The 16,120-nt window shown below is 34.5% G+C and overlaps 1 long non-coding RNA gene across 1 annotated transcript; it reads right to left on the reverse strand.

Annotated features, from left to right (window-relative positions):
* Nucleotides 1-8,089: 8,089 nt before the first annotated feature.
* LOC138700097 (uncharacterized) lies at nucleotides 8,090-13,131 on the reverse strand. The gene is made up of 4 exons (XR_011332198.1): nucleotides 12,646-13,131; nucleotides 12,100-12,201; nucleotides 11,514-11,643; nucleotides 8,090-10,419 (listed from the first exon to the last, which is right to left on the reverse strand). It is a non-coding gene; the product is annotated as an uncharacterized lncRNA (long non-coding RNA).
* Nucleotides 13,132-16,120: the final 2,989 nt, after the last annotated feature.

Consider the following 16,120-nt stretch of genomic DNA (forward strand, 5'->3'; position numbering starts at 1 on the left):
TCAAGGATATTTGTATTTTTTCACACAGTTTCAGAATATATTTCTTTTTGAAGTCTATGCTAGAGTGTTCGCATGAATACAGATGTGATCTACAATATTCTTCAGACAAAAAGTCTAGACATAGCATACTGCTTGCAAGAGGTATCGAAGTTAAAAAATACTATATCCGAGTTCAGACGTAGTAGGTTTCCTTCCATATGGAGTAATATGGAAAATGAAAATTCTTCAGACAATACAATGGAACCACCATTAAAGCGAAGAAAAGGAGATGATGAATTGAAATACAGGCAGCTGTACTACAGCATACTAGATCGTATGCACATGGAAATTACTGACAGATTTTCTGATTATGGAAAGCTTCAGTTCACACATCTTCTAGATTCTCAAAAATTTTCTGCTTAAAGAGAAAACTTCCCGAATGAGGCACTTTGCGGGGACTTAAATATTGACTATCTCACTGAGGACACTAAAAAAGAAGAATTTAACACATTATTAACAACCTTCAATTTAATACATACAGTCAATTTTCCAACTAGGCCTAGAATACAAAAAGTGATCGATTTCTGCAATTGATAATATAATTATAAGGGGAGATAGATTATATAGTTACCGCACAGTTCCCATTATAAATGGTCTTTCAGACCACGATGCTCAACTAATAAGAAGAAATGATAGCATTCCTGCATCAAAACACCCGAATAAATTTAGGTTAAGGGTCATAAATGAAGAATCTTTGAAGGACTTCGAAGCTAAACTAAAAAATGAAACATGGGAATCAGTATATGAAAATGGTGATATGAATAGTAAATTCAATGTGTTTCATAATACATTCTTAAATATCTTTGAATCCAGTTTTCCTGTAAAGTACAAAAATTCTCAAACATCTAAAAACAATTGGATTACACAAGGCATAAAAATCTCTTGTAATACTAAGAGGTCTCTCTCTATATTCAAAGTAGAAATAGTAATGACCCCAAATTAATAGCTCACTTTAAAAAGTACTCTAAAATATTACACAAAGTAATCTTAAAAGCCAAAGAACTTTACTATAACGGAATTATTCTGAACTCGAATAATAAAATCAAAACAACTTGGAACATAATAAAAAAAGAAAGTGGAAAGTGTAGAAGTAAAGAACAAGGTTACACTCTTGTAACAAATAATAGAAAAACATCAGATGCAACAGAAGTTGCGAACATATTCAACAATCATTTTCTCTCAATAACTGATAACCTAAACATTCCACAGAATAATAATAATAATAATAATAATAATAATAATAATAATAATAATAATAATGCCATCGATAGTTTGAAAATATCTATTCCTGTAACTTTCCCAAATATTCAAATTTTTCCAACAAATTCACGAGAAATAATTACAATTCTAAAGCAATTAAAGTCTAAAAATTCCTCGGGATATGATGAAATTACTAGTAAAATATTAAAAGCCAGTTCACAAATAATAGCCAAGCCCCTGTCTTATTTATGTAACTTTTCAATGTTTAATGGTGTATTTCCAGAGCGACTGAAATATTCAGTTGTTATTCCTTTATTCAAGAAAGGGGACAGAACCTCGCCCGAAAACTACAGGCCCATATCCCTTCTACCAGTCTTCTCAAAGGTCTTCGAAAAAGTTATATATAAAAGAGTATATAATCATCTTGATAGATACAACATTCTCATTCCGGAACAATTTGGATTCAGAAAGAATAAATCAACTGAGCAAGCGACGTTTAACTTAACTGATAAAATTCTGGAAGCTATTAATAAAAAATTACAAGTAGGAGGGATATTCTGTGATCTCTCCAAAGCTTTTGATTGTATTAACCATAAAATTCTACTACAAAAATTAGAATACTATGGTATTAAAGGCATAGCATATCAGTGGTTTGAGTCATATCTTCTGAACAGAAAACAAAAAGTAGAAATCAACGCATTTAATAACTCCTTTAAATCTACTTCAACATGGGGAAATGTTCATACAGGGGTCCCACAGGGATCTATATTAGGGCCTCTTCTTTTTTTAATTTTTATAAATGACCTTGGCCCCATAATAAAAGGAATAGGTTATCCTATACTATTTGCAGATGACACAAGTATCGTAATTACAGACAATAACTTTGCCACATTCAAATATAAAACAGAAACAATTCTCCTTAAAATTTATGACTGGTTTACAACCAATAAACTAGCATTAAACATTAATAAAACTAACATAATTCAATTTAAAGCCACTTCAAATTTAATCTCTGAAACATTGGACACAACTATCAACAATATACCTCTACTAGAAATATCAACAACCAAATTTCTTGGTTTGCATATTAATAATACAATAAATTGGAAAAATCATATCAAAGAAATAACCCCCAAACTTAGCTCAGCATGCTTCGCAATTAGGTCGTTACAACAATTTCTAAACAGCAGTATCTTAAAGACAATATATTTTGCCTATTTTCATTCCATTATGTCCTACGGAATAATATTTTGGGGAAATTCTGTAGATAGTAAAAATATATTCTTATTACAAAAAAGAGCCATTAGAATAGTAGTTGGAGCAAAGGCTAGAGAATCATGTAGATTATTTTCTAAAAAAATTAGAGATTCTAACCTTAACAAATCAATACATATACTCTACAATAAATTTCCTCTTATGTAATAAAGAAAATTTTCCAACTAACTCAGCCATAGGAATGATTTTCATACGCCATCATCAAATTTATCATGCTTTCAAAGGGGAGTACGTTACATGGCGATAAAATTGTTCAATAGTCTTCCTGAAGACATTAAGAATCATAGCCAAAACCACGCATTATTTAAGACAAACCTAAAAAATTACTTAATATCTCACACTTTCTATTCTGTAGATGAATTCTTGACATTTCACAGTACTGTGTAAATATTATAATAATATTAAATGGTAAACATATTACATTGTATAAAATACTATTGTTCTTAAGGTATTAATTCTGTACATATTTCATATTTGCATTTTATATGTATTGCATTTTATTGTTAAACGTAAGAATTGGACATGTTCTTTATTCTATGCTGTAAAGCAAATGTAAGAATATTATGGAACAAATAAATCTATCTATCTGTCTGTCTGTCTGTCTGTCTATCTATCTATCTATCTATCTATTTATCTATCTATCTTTCTATCTACCTACCTACCTATTTATCTATCTATCTATCTATCTATCTATCTATCTATCTATCTACCTACCTATCTATCTACCTACCTACCTATCTACCTATCCATCCATCCATCCATCCATCCATCCATCCATCAAGTACGTTTGAAAAACGAATTAAGTGTAATATATTCAGCAGAAGTCTTTGATTTTTCGAACAAACCTATCCATGAAATATTATCTGCCATATATGAAAACCAGCTGAACCAAGTTATTCCTGAAGTCCTTAAATTAGCAACATTAATTGTGACAATACCAGCTACGTCAGCATCGGTAGAAAGAACATTTTCTGCGTTGAAGAGAATAAAATCCTACTGTAGATCAACTCATACACAAGAACGTTTATCCGGCTTGGCACTGATGTCCATTGAAAAGTAATTTCTACAGAAACTTCGCAAGCGGCCCAACTGTAATTTCAATGACGAAGTCATCAAAGTATTTTCGTCCCAATCAAGACGTCTGGAATTCACATATAAATAGGTAAGGAATTTTATTATAGGGATTTTAAAATATATTTTGTGTAATAATAGGGTCAGTGGTAGCCCAGACCCTTAAACCAGTATTCGCCACTGCTACTACTACTGTTACTACTATTACTAGGCCTACTACTACTACTACTACTATTATTACTAGGCCTACTACTACTATTATTAGGCCTACTACAACTACTACTATTACTAGGCCTACTACTACTACTAGGCCTACCACTACTACTACTACTACTACTACTACTACTACTAGGCCTACTACTACTACTAGGCCTACTATTATGTCACTACTACTAGGCCTACTGTTACTACTACTATTAGGCATACTATTATATCACTACTACTAGGCCTACTACTACTACTACTGCTGCATTAAAAAGTCTGACTGACCTCTAACCTGGTGGTCATCAACTATACAATTAATAGATTATGATGACAAAAATTTATTCTTGCAATGTTTTAAATCAGCGGTTCCAGAATTTTGATGATCTAATATTTTACCACTAAACATTTTCTAAGCAACATATACCTTCCTTTTCCTTTGCATGAAAGAACAAAAGTATAGATTATTTTAAATATTACAGTAGATATCTATTATTGTGGCTTTAAACAATACTGGTAATACTTTCAATAATTATTCATGTTGGCATTGCCATTATTCAATATTTCACTTACTTATCCCGAGTATATATGGGTGATTGAATTTATTTTTTATAATATCGCCAAAGATGAATCATATAATATTTCAATGAATACAGCGCTCCTCTACCATTCATAGTTATTTCATCACGATCCATCTTTGGTAAAAGTTGTTTAAAACAGTGTCTATCACCAGGTTACATCAATGTATTGTGGTACTGTTTTCGAATTTCGCGCTGCAAACACTCCCTTTAATGGCGGATGTCAGCCGATTCAATTTGTGACATTTTCCTTGCCTGCCACTTACGGGTATGTGTCTGTAGTAAGTATTACAAACTCTTTGCTCTAGTCATCCTCTCAGCTCTAGTCAAGTGCCACTGCATTGAATAAATAAATATAAAATATATATATATATATATATTTCTATATTAATGGCAGGGCATTGGAGACCACTAAAATTAGACAGAAAGGGGCAACTGGGACAGTAAACATAACCTATAATTTCAACATATCTAAATATCCATGCGGTGCAACTGAAAATGATTGAATCGTGCATAAATGAATGTACAATAATTTCGCAATATTTAATCGAAATAAAGGCGGGTAGGTCTATTACACATACAAACAACGTAATTTTCACACCAAAAATAATATTACACATTAACTCGCAAGGAATTATGTCTGAAGTGTCTCCTAATCATTGTTTTAAATTTTATTAATGCAATTACACTACATTTTAGAGAAATATATGTTACTTTTTATGCATTCCAATTAATTTATATGGTTGAAACGCCGCCCTTCGTGATCAGCGAGTCACATGGTCTGCCTTACGGCCTGTATTAGATCACGATGGCAGTGACACAGTCTATTGTTCCTAGTACACACAGCTCCAAGCGGCTAGCAGCTATTGCGAGAAGTGCAAAAAATCACCCCAAGCTTCGCGACGTGACTGTATATATATATATATAAAAAAAATCAAAGAATAAGAAAACACTCTTTCAGCTTTCCCATTAACGGGACTGCCTCATTGGACAAAGCATAACACACAGAGTGAAAACAAAAACAGACCACAAAAGAGAAATGTGGGGAACAAACAAAACAGGGAAATGGAGTACAGGAAGGATAATAGCATACACAGGGGCGGCTCGTCCATAAGATCTGCGGAGCTACAGCACTCCCTGCTTTGACAGGAAAATAAAAATAATATTTATTTTAATTTGTAGAAGAATAAAATTGTTACAGCTTTTATTGGTAAACTGCTTTATATTTCATCTGGCCGGGAATATGTACTATTATCTTATGCATAATATTTTTGCGCGTCGACTGTATTGGAATTGACACTGCATTCAAAGTCGTCCTGAGATCTGCAGGGTGGTCAGCTCATAGAGAGTGTGTCTTGCATGGTCAGGGGGTAGAGAGGTGAAGGGAAGCAGAGGGAAACTGCCGCTGTTTAAAACCCATATCTCGCTCAGTGGCTTGCAGAGCCAGGCGACAAGGGAAGATCTTTCCTCTCCTCCCACATCGCTATTGTAATGCTGCGTCAAATGGATTCTCTATTCCCCTGAAACTTAATGACAAAATTTTTACCTTATTTTCTTTTCACATACTTATTGTTGTAGAATCTTACCGAGTTAATATAACGAAATTAATATTCTCTTTTGCCCTATTATTACGTATATATCAAGCCTCCAGCAGAACCTAATATTTGCCTTAACTCAAAATGATTGCACGAGTAGAAACCTTTTGATATAGCACGTAAAATACGAAAGAGACTTCTTTCCCATTTTTAGAAAATTGTTGACCATCAGTATATCTGAGTGTTGCTTTGGTGTGACGTCTTAATACCGTAACTTAACCAGTGCAAATTTGCAAGCATGAGTGTGTGTAAATTACAGAATATTAATTTTATTTTTCTCAACTTTCCCTTGCGGAGAATATTGATGTAATGAAGTGAAATTAAAGGGTCGTCCATTACCCGATTTAAATCTTACTTAAGCTTCATCCAGCCGAAATAGTGCATATATGCAAGGAAGTATAACAATGAAATTTACGCTAAGCATTTGTGGTTACGTGGATGTGAACAAAAAAAAAAAAATCTGTATTTTGTTTTCCTTGCCTCCTCTTCGGTGGTGATGCTGCATGGACTAGGAGTGGTGTGACAGATTTAAGACATTTGCCCCTAAAAAGCAAAATGCACGAATCTTCGCAGTCTCACCTGAAAAATGTTGTTTCATTGGCTATGTTATGCAACTCATACTGCTGTGGAATTAAGTGAAACGAACAGAACAAACATTCTCAAACATAATCAAGAAGTGAGAAAAAATCGTGAAATTATTAAAAAAAAAAAATATTGATTGTATCAAATTTTGTGGCCAATATGAACTTCCCCTTAGGGGACATGATGAAAAAACTATTCGAAGAACCCTGATGTGTTTCGTGGGTTGCTACAGTTCGTGAGTAATCTAAACGAGCCTCTCAAAAATCATTTGGAACATGCCACTGTTTAAGGTTATTCTAAGACAATTCAGAATGAACTGGTAGATTGTAAGTTGAGTGTCTGCCGATCTGAAATTCAGACTGAAATCGATGGTATTAGTTTTTCTTAGGGATTAGCAAATGGTCCCAGAGACATCTCCCAACTAAGTCAGGAAGTTTTGGTTTTTCGATATGTAGTGCATTTATTTTTGTCCTATCAAGAAGTGAAATATGTATGTACTGAAATCTACTGCAGCTCTCCCAATCCACAAGTTCACGAGCCGCCACTGAGCATACATATAACAGGCATAAACATAATAAACAAACGGATTCCTTTTTAGGAAACAAAGTACAGGTGGTATTTTAAAATGGCAAATGATCCTCTTATAGCAATAAGGGAAACATCACGAATGAAGTGATGGAACTTCTTGCAGAAACTGACAAAGAGGCGAGGTATTGTGCCCCTAGCGCCAACCATTAGCCCAACTACTTCAGTGGAGGGAAGGTGATATTTCTCCAAAAAGAATGGAACTGTGGGCTCATAAATTCTGCATTTTTCTGCGTGGACTTCAGCGGGCTGTTGTTACCATAGACAAATAAATAGAAAGACCCCCAACTCAATGCATTACCTTCGACACGCTATTGACGCGACGTCGAGACACTTGGCGGCAAAACATCGGAACTAAATCTCGTTACACAAAGCGGCAGAATGCGGAACTACATCCCTTGTTACACGGCCCGATCGGTATTACAGGTATCCGTTATGCCAACATTAGAGCACGATCGGTACTGCAGATACCTATTATACCAACACATACTGGTATTTTTCATATCGCCAAAGGAGTGTGTAATGGTTTATCAGTTTAAATAACATGTTTAACCACAATATTTATATCACATTTTTGTTTTAACATGTGAATATAAATATAATGGTTGAACATGAAACTGAAAACCATTAACACACACCGTCATTTAACCCTTTTATTAAATTAATTTATCAAATTTGACTAATAAAAGTTTTTGCATCTTCTAGATCAAATATGTAATTGAGATACAGGATGCGAATAGGATAGGATACTTCTCTCCAAAATACCTTAAGCACTATTTTTAAATAATGTTATGTATCATGTATTGGAAGATAAAAACAAAGATTGACTTTGGAATACTGATTTCGAAGTTATTATTGGTCAGTTATATAATTATAATTCGCTCTTAATTTTTTTATGTCAAACATTAGCTTGAAAATAGTCATAAGATGTTTTGCTGTGACATAGTACAACGCACGTTCATAAACATTTATAAAACACCACTTTATTTGTTTTACACCGTCAGAGCTGAACATCTATTTTTAAAAGTAACTGCCATTAGTTTAATATATGGATATTAAAAATCTAAGTAATCAATAATCACCACTGATAAAGAATACAAAGAAAACTATTTGTCTACAACAGACATAAAATTAACTTAGACTTTTAATAAAAACACCATTAAGAAATACAAGTAAAAAAATTATTTTTCATTCTCTGATGTACAGTTGATTCAAAACACTGAACATATTAGAAAAAGTGCAATACAATTTATTAGAGATAAGTCTATACTTCGCAACATTTCCTAATTTTGAGCTTTGATACTGAGTGTTTGATTTGATTGTGGCCCCATTGCTCAAAATATGTTGTTGTTGTATTCTAATGCCAGGGGTTTGACAAAGTCATTTGACCTCTTGCACTCCAATATTTTTCGAAGATATTATCATGGCCAGCCACTGAAGCACAGATTTTGAGGTGTTCCGAATCCATTTCTTGGTTTGAGTTGCACAGTGGGTAGTTAGGGGACTGATATATTCCAATTCTATGGAGGTGTTTGTTTGGCCAGACAGTCATGGCCTGTTGCCAATCTAAATGCAGCTACAGACGATTTTAGTGGTAAATCGGGAATTAACAGTGGATTATGATGCAGAGTGTTCCATTTTTTCCCTTGAGATTTGTGTTATCAAATTTTGTTTGTTGAAGTCTAAGTATGTAGATTTAATAAATCTTTTCACAGAGTAATACGTAGATTTAGTAACAGGTCTGTAAGTAGCAGTGCTGCCCTTCTTTGCTAAAGCATCAGCATTTTCGTTTCCCAGGATTCCACAATGGGATGGTATCCACTGGAATACAATTCTTTTATTGAGTGATATTAATTGAGAGAGCATTTTAGTTATTTCTGCTGTTTGAGATGAAAGTATGTATTTAGAGACTATTGATAGAATAGCTGCTTTGGAGTCTGACAATATAACTGCATTCTTAAATTTATTGATGTGGCATAGAAGATTCCTGAGACTTTTACTTATTACAATGATTTCTCCGTCAAAACTTGTTGTTCCACATCCAAGAGATCTATAAAGTGAGAAGAGACAAAATATTGTACCATATTTACTCTCTTCTTAGCTGATGTTATACGACAAGCATTCCATTATAAAAAATTTAGTTGCTTCTGTACCATTAAAGTAGTCCCGCCCAGAAATCCGATTGGGGGACTATTTTGCTGCATAGAATTGGAATATATCAGTCTCCTAACTGTCCATTGTGCTACTCAAACCAAGAAATGGATTCGGAACACCTCAAAATCTGTGCTTCAGTGGCTGACCATGACAATAATTTTGAAAAATACTGGAGTGCAAGAGGTCAAATGACTTTATTGTCAAATGCCTGGCATTAGAAAACATCAACATATTTACTCTGGTCATGATAATATCTTTGAAAAATATTGGAGTGCAAGAGGTCGAATGACTATTGTCAAACGCCTGACATTAGAAAACAACAACATATTTACTCTCTAAAAATTCTAAATAATGCACCCAAATCTCACCAGTTGCAGAAGCTGCAGATTCGTATCGCTGTCACTGGACTCCCTCCTATGCCCTATAGATGACACAACTGAAATGCTCAATGTACTAGTAATTATTATTTGTATTTATATTACTATGTGATGTTAACTTAGGGTCTTAAAGATCGTTAGATTCATCATTGCCCTATATATTACAAAAATTATATTGCTCATAATGTAGAAGTCAAGTACTCTACCTTTTTTTTTTCAGATGAATGAATGAATTCCCCTTATTTTCCTTCAATTAACTGAAGAAATCAACACATTAAACGAAATGAGATAACAATGATAATAATAATAATAATTCATTTTAGTACCGAGGTCATGGAAAGCATGGGGCTCTACCTCCATGCCCCCCAAATGCCTTCTTGGCATGTTACGGGGATACCTTTACCTTTTACCTTTAATAATAATAATAATAATAATAATAATAATAATAATAATAATAATAATGATGAATGAAGTCCATTACCATACACTTGTCAACAAAATTAAACACAATTTTGTTAAAAGATAAAGACAATGAATGAAGCAATTATGTTAGGTGGTGAAAAAGGTTAATGTAAGTAGGCTGGTGATGAAGTGGGTCGTAGTTCTTGAGTGGGATACCAAGCATCCCTTGATGGAATGGCCCCTCTTAGTAAGTTATATCTGAAGTCACCGTTATACTGATTACTGCAAAAATGGCTTGCACATATATAGGCCCTTCTGTAAGGATGAGGATTTTCTGCCACAGCTGCCCACATGTGGTACCTGTTACAATCAAAATTCTATTATTTTCTTAAAAAAATACACAAACCAGGGTTGGTATTAATTTAAATTAATGATTTAATCATGATGTAAATAAAATAATTTTCATTTTATTTACATCAAATAATTGTTACTACTTAAATCACAGATTAAAATTATATGCACCTAACATGATTAAGATGAGAAATTAACTTCCTGAAAAAAAATATATAAACGTTTTTACATATGACTGTTCTGCTGCTTCTTAAAACTATTAGCAATATATGTGAGTAGCAAACTTGCATCTCTGCAATGAACAAAATATTTTCTATGGTGAAATATATTTTTCTTCCTATGAATTCATATAAAATTTCACCACAGAAAAATCTTTGTTTATTACAGACATATAATTCTAGCATTTTCTGAAGAAATGGACAGGTTTTGAATGTTTGCTTCTCATATGTCTTTTCCCAACTCCTAATTAAGGAGCAACAGAACACATGGTACAGGTAGTCAAGTAGAGCCTACTTTCCTACTTTCGGAATCACCACCTAATTAAAGCACAGTATGATGCTGAGGATTGAAATGAATAGTTGTAGCTCATAACAATATTCAAAGTAAAAGTTGCACAATGCCAAATGGACTACGTATTTATTCTGAAAACACACAATGCTAAGCTCTTCTGATAAATTTATTTGTAAATATTAATCTCCCTAAATAGTTGAATTCTTTTCTAATGAATAACAAACTGAGCATAATATCTTGCCTAAGTCTAAGCTAATTATTATTATCATTAAGTGCAGGTTATTAGTGCTGTAACTCTTCATGTATTAATAATGAGGCCTATGTGTAAACATAGTAAATTATTTTTGAAGAGATGTTGTTAATTACTTAAAATAACACATTAACAAATTACACAATTATGTAGGAACTAATGCACAAATTAAGTTTAAATGAATTACAAAAGAAGGCAAAAACTCATTTTAATAAACAAATATGAATTTGACAAATAATTCTCACTTAAATTAAAAAATCACTACAGTTTACCAACCCTGACTATTTACTGATGATATATAAGGATATCTTTGCATTGAGCTTATGCCAATGCCATTGCTTACCTTTTAAGCTGTGCTGCATTACTTGGCGCAGGAAACAGGAATAACCAGGTCTTCTCATTACTAACCCATTTCTGACAGTACACTGCAGCACATTCACAGTGTAAAACTCCGCCATTTGTCTTTCTATTAACTGAAACAAACCAGCAGTAGCCTAGTATCATATAGTGCATTAATAACACTACATTTCATAGAACAATTGAAGGATTGCAGTATAATCAACGTTTGTGAAATATTCCTGGAAGAATTCTATCCACGATTCTATAAAAATAATAAATATCTCCGGCAATTTAACTCTTTTTATTTTATCAAAATTATTCCAGTAAAGGTACTACTGTTAACTGTAAAGTCAAATTTCTAAAATATATCTTTTCGGGAACAACACTTCTTTACTATTGCGTTACCAAGCTAAGGTACCCCCGCCATCCTTTGGTAACGCAACTGTAAAGAATTACACCGAGAACAACATATTTAGTCATATCAGATTCTGTCCCACGAATTTTAAGATGTCTGACCAACTTAACTTAGCTATATACAAAAATAAGATGTTCGTTCATACCCAAAGTGTATATTAACTCTGTTAGCTTACCTTTAAAGCTCTTGGCGTAATTGTAGTTAGGCCTAATACACAGAAATCATTTCATCATGTGGTAGTGGTAGAAGGAAGGTAATCGCGTTCTGAAGTTTATCCCTGAAAACAATTACAGATCTCAGTTTAATAAACGTTTAAGATATGATGGAAGAATTCAGTTTAAATTAGAAAACATGACGGTGCAGTTAAGCTGCATCTACACGGTTCAGTTTTTCATGCTCGTACGCACGCAGTCTGGGAAGAATATTGAAAGAATCAAGTTTAAAGCGCATGTTGAATTAAGATACATTAAGATTTTCTATCTACAAGGTACGCCATATTAATATTAAAATACCAAAATACCATGTGATGGAGTGTAAACACCGATTATAGTTTCACTGACCAAGTTCTGCAGCAGCGAAAGCTAAAATAATATATTATCCTGCACATTGTGTGCACTTCCGTTATTATTAAATACCAATCTTGCAGGCATTGCTTGAATGTGTGAAGTTCAAAGAAAAGTTGAACCGTGTAGATGTAATCTCAAACATATTTCTTTCTTACCTTTAACGTTGCGAATTATTTCTTGTTGCAGGAAAGCACTAGTAACTTCTCAATTAACTCGATCTGTTCAAATTTCTTCCTTAAGCAGCCATGTTCGTCCATTCCATAATTTATACAAGATTTAAACAGAATAGGAATGCCAACATCCAACAATTGATCAACTGAACAAATGAGGTTAATAGGTCATACACAGTACACTAATATGGCTACTTTGTCCTCGAATGAAAATGCAAAATAACTATATAGTAATAGTAATAATAATCCAAATATTATAAAACTGACACATTCTGTAAATAATGGATATTAATAATATCTGTTTAAAACTGTCATATTGGCAAAACTTATAACCAAAGAACTTTCGAAACCAAAGAGTTTTGTACTGCTAATTTTACAAACTCTGTGATCGAAATACAGCCAGCGCTGTCCTGACCACATGCGGCAAACTATGGAACATCTATGAGCATCCAACATCTATCATTTGAGTTAAACCCCCCTGGTTGTTACTGTGCCTCAAACCTCACTGTCGGGTCAATAATGTAGGGGGATGTAGAGCCTGGTGGAATGGCAAGCATGTCAATTCGCCGACAGGATCCCTCTTGAGCGATGCCATGGACAGGCACGAAAACGTGTCCAAGAGTTTCAATCTCACCGACGCAACGACGACAGTGGTTTCCGTCTCGGGACCTTCCTGGTATAGCATGCAGCGGACAAACATTAGCTGTCATTTTAAGAGCTAGTCTCCATTCACTGCTAGTGAGGTGATCAGGTTGTCGGATCCATTTATTGGCGGGAGTGAACTCCTTATAGAGGATGACGCCTTTCCCTTTATGATTTAAAGTGCACCAAGATTAAAATGCTCACTCCCTGAGCTCTTGTCTCAATTTTTTCACTGTGCGACAACTGTGATCGCGATTAGTTCGATAATCTCGAGTAGAGACTGTAGTCTACCATTGGTATCAGAGTTTAGTCACAGGAATTGATGAGGACATAGTTTGTTTTGTAAGGGGACTGCCTATACATTCGCTTGTCAGTGGCTGATCTTTGTCCATAGCTGACGAAAGCAAACCTGATGTGTTGAATGTAGGGTAGTAGACTACTAACTGTACAGGACCTCCCACTCTGCATCTTGCCCCGCAAAGAAATAGTTCAGGAAGCGAGACATGGGCAGTATATTTCAATTGTGCGCTGTGTGTGGCAATGTGGATGTTCAATTTAGGGATCCGCTTCTGCAACTCAAGAATATAGGTCATGCAAAATAGCTATTTGAGGATGATTTCTGGTGCACCTTGGTATATTCGCAACAAGAACTTGCACAATGACCTCTGTATTAGAGTTCCCAGACATATTGGAAAAAAATACGAGACACTTATCAATTATCACAGAGTAAGTTTAATAAATCTTTCAGAGAGGGAGTGAGAGGGGGGAGAGAGAGAGGGTGAGGAAGAGAGAGGAGAGGGGGAGGGAGAGAGTGAGGGAGAGAAAGAGAGAGGGTGAGAGAGGAGAGGGAGAGAGAGAGAGTGTGTGTGTGTGCGCGCCACTGTCTCCACTTGGGCGGCCAATTTCGGACTCGCACTTAATCCAAGTAAGACTCAAGCTATATTATTGGTCATAAGTGTTTAGTTAACTCTCTTAATAACAGTAATCTTTCAGTTGTTACAATTTTAACAACACGCTAATCCCTTATTCATCTGTCGTAAAAAATCTTGGCTTCTTTCTCGATAATAATCTAAATTAGAATTTTCAAGTTAAAGAAATTATAAAAAAATCTGTTCCTCCATTTACTGTTTGAGTCGCTTAAGAAACTTCTTGCCCCAGCAACTAAAACTTACCCTAGTACAAACCCTAGTAATGCCGCACTTCGATTATTGTGACGTTTTGTTAAGTGACCTAAGTTCTGAACTGTCAGTCAAGTTACAGCGAGTTCAGAATATGTGTGTCAGGTACGTATGCAACATCCGACGATATGATCACATATCACCATCCTTTGCAAGTCTTTCGTGGCTCCGACTTAAAGAACGTCTTTACACTCTGTCTTTACTCTTTCGAATTCTGCACACTTCAACACCAAATTACCTTTCGTCTCATTTCTCTTATCTATACTCTAACCATGATGGAAATACCAGATCACTTATCTGTGGCGCGTTATACCTCTTCATAGAACATCTCGTTATTCATCATTTTTTACAGTATCATGCTAACCACACGATACCTCCATTCTGGTTGGATGATCGTCCACCTCTGCTTCGGCATGTGGCCATGAGACCAGCAGCCGGCTGGTCGGTCCTGGCCCTTCGTGGGCTGTAGCGCCACGGATTATTTTTATTATTATTAATATTAATGATTACAAACCTCTATCACTATTAACAACACTTTCTGAAGCATTTGAGAAAGTTACGTATAATAGATTATAATATATCATTATTTGGAATCCAACAATACACTAGTTTAGAATAGTTTGAATTTCGAAACCGAAAATCATCAGAGAATGCAGTTTTTAGATTGGTGCATGAAGTAGTGAAGTCTTTAAATTAAAACATTACACGTTGAAGGAATATTTTTGTGATACATTTGACTATATACCTTAGATAAGTTTATTTTACGAAAGAAAGCCCTGAGAATAATGACAGGTATGCATAAAAGGGTGTCCTGTAACAAGATTTTTCAAACTTTAGAAATGCTGATCTTATCTCCTGAGTACCATAGGCCTACATTCTTTCTCTGATGATATCTTAATGTTGGAAATGAAGATACCAGTACTTTCAGTGCTAACCAAAACATTAATAATTTTAACACAATGCACAAACTAGATCTCAGTCTATCATGTTAGTCTCAGCTGTCACACACTATTCATGGATTACAGTCTGCAATGCATTGCCTAATAATTATATTAAATCTCTGAAAGGCCAGAGGAATAAATTTAGAACAGGATTAACAAAATTTCTTTATATCGGTATCCATATCTTCTACTCAAATGATGAAGAGATTTAAGATAGGCCGCTTCCTCATCATGTAGCCTGTCTAATACTAAATGGTCTACATCCTGGCCCATGATGGTTCAATGCCAAACCTACCACGCAGGGAAACAATTGTGACATTCCATATCCGGACTGGTAATGTTCTTGTGGCTGCTCATCTACATTGGATCTCCAATGTGCTATCACCAGTTTGTTTTTGTGTGAAATTGTAGAATAGAAAACGACTATAAATCAATGGGTGATGTCTGCTGGAAAGTACGAAGACGAATGGCTTTGAGCCAAGTGTCAGGCTTTAATTTAAATAAATAAACTCAACTGATGACCTATTTTTATAATTTAAATTGATCTACTTACTAGGTATTTATACACTGGGACTTCAAATTTATGCAGGGAAAATGTCTTGTTTATCCTTTCCTTATAAGGCAGTAGGGGGTGGGGAGTGAGTGAACGAAGGTGAGGTATTCGTATACAGTTGTCTCTTGATAGTAGTCGGGTGTTTC

This window comes from Periplaneta americana, chromosome 5 (genome assembly GCF_040183065.1).
Source record: "Periplaneta americana isolate PAMFEO1 chromosome 5, P.americana_PAMFEO1_priV1, whole genome shotgun sequence".
NCBI lineage: Eukaryota > Metazoa > Arthropoda > Insecta > Blattodea > Blattidae > Periplaneta > Periplaneta americana.